At 31.1% G+C, this 1,876-nt stretch overlaps 1 long non-coding RNA gene across 2 annotated transcripts; it reads left to right on the top strand.

Annotated features, from left to right (window-relative positions):
- Positions 1-563: 563 nt before the first annotated feature.
- On the top strand, positions 564-1,659 carry LOC112904691. Of its 2 annotated transcripts, XR_003231274.1 has the most exons (3): positions 564-880; positions 1,125-1,359; positions 1,604-1,659. It is a non-coding gene; the product is annotated as an uncharacterized LOC112904691 (long non-coding RNA). The 2 variants fall into 2 exon arrangements; XR_003231273.1 differs by having other exon boundaries at positions 564-1,359.
- The last annotated feature ends 217 nt before the right edge of the window (positions 1,660-1,876 follow it).

Genomic DNA, 1,876 nt, shown 5'->3' with positions numbered 1-1,876 from the left:
TCTCCAGCCATAGTCCGTCATAGAGCCGACGTTTCATTCCCGAAAACATAAGCAAACAGACATACATGAAACAAAAGAAAAACAGTTCCTAAGATGGATGATCCTAAAGATGTTTTGTGCAATCATAAATGAAATATTGGCATTCTTCAGTAAACATCCCAGAAATGAAAAGATCAGTCACATTTACTTCTTAGCGTTCCATAATAATCATCTAGGAACTAACCCTTATACCTACTTTCACTTTAATCGAATGTCCGTGGATCCATCCGTCTGTTTGTACGTCACAGCCCTCCCACTGTTCTCTTTATAAATTATTGAGATGTGGATTTTGGTAGGAAAATATATATTTATGCCCCAAAAAATAGAAATGATTAGATTTTTAAAAAAAAATCGCCTCCCTATCCGTAAAATGAGAAATGTACATAGTCGAGATTTCTCACTTATTCCTTAACATGGAAAACAGAGCAACAAAAAGTGTTTTAGAACATTCTGAATGTAAATCTACATTTTCTTTCGAGGCCCCCCTTTTTATTTATAATCTATGGAGATACCTGAAAACCTGAAATAAAAATTATGCAAAACTAGTTAATTTAAAATTCAGAAATAAAAGTCCCCCACCGTTTCCAAAGAGTTGCCTTCCTATAAAATGCAGAAAAAAACATCTAAAAATGTTTTAAGTTCTTTTGATTGCATTCACAAATGTATCTTTTCATAGTTATTACCAAAGAGTTCCCTTCTTCTTTATGAATTATTGATGAAAAATACCGGAATACGGTTTTTCGTCAGTATGTTCAATAAAGTGTAATTAAAATTTTTATACCATTCCCTGGTGTGAAAACAAAAAAAAACATCTAATAATTTGATTAAGAAAAACTTGAAGGTAGAGTTTGATAAGCACATTTCAATAACTAAAAATATTTTGAGTACATTTATTTTACTATTTTTGAAACGCAATAGACACGATTTTGACATATGTCGCACCGGAAGGAACACCTTACCATGCGATACAATGATGGAACCATCATCATGGTCAGAGTTGATATTTTTTGTACTACTTGTTGTTTACAATAATTTCTTCAGTTATTATGAACATTATCTGACGTTAATTTGTATTTCTTTTTCAGATGCTATCGCAAGTGAAAAACATTAATTCTATGAAGATGCTTTGTCCGCATGCATTTTTTCAGAGCGTTGGCCTTTAATAAATTATGATGTAACTAAATACGGCTATAATTACGCAACAGTCGTGACTCCAGGTGCTTATTTTGAATAGAAATGATACTGCACTAGTCCTAAACTTACTGTTACAGTGGTTGTGCAAGGAACATCGAGATTATAATGCTGCCAATATTCTCAGGGGTATGTTATTCAAATACTTTTAACATCATAAAAAATGTACAATTATTTCAACATTCTTTATACTTAAACTGTTTCAAAACCCGAAAACTTCTAACAAAAATACTTTGTTATAATTTCTGATGTGAATCAATTCGGTAATTTTTAATGTCAACAGTTTACTAGATGATTTCCAATACCATGGTATTACTTTTCGCACATTTTCGGTTTTTAATATAGCCAGTAAGAGTTCATTTATTTATTGAAGATTGCCGCTGTGATCCTAATGTTTTATATTGGATCCTCTCTGACAGATGAATCGGACAAAACAGCAACGGCATTAAAATATGTAAATGTGCTTGGTGAAGACGGATCTTACGAATATAGGTAAGTCATCTAAAATATGCAAATTAAATTAAAATTAAGCAAAAAATAGTTCTGTAACTTTCCAATTATAGTTAAACATCTTAGAAATGCAAATATTTACAAAACATTCCAGTTTTCAATTGTAACTATTTTACTTTCTGAAAAAGACTTTTTT

The sequence above is a fragment of the Agrilus planipennis genome, unplaced genomic scaffold (assembly GCF_000699045.2).
Source record: "Agrilus planipennis isolate EAB-ADULT unplaced genomic scaffold, Apla_2.0 scaffold200, whole genome shotgun sequence".
NCBI lineage: Eukaryota > Metazoa > Arthropoda > Insecta > Coleoptera > Buprestidae > Agrilus > Agrilus planipennis.
The sequence above is the reverse complement of the archived record's forward strand: the minus strand, read 5'-3'. Positions and strand labels throughout refer to the sequence as shown.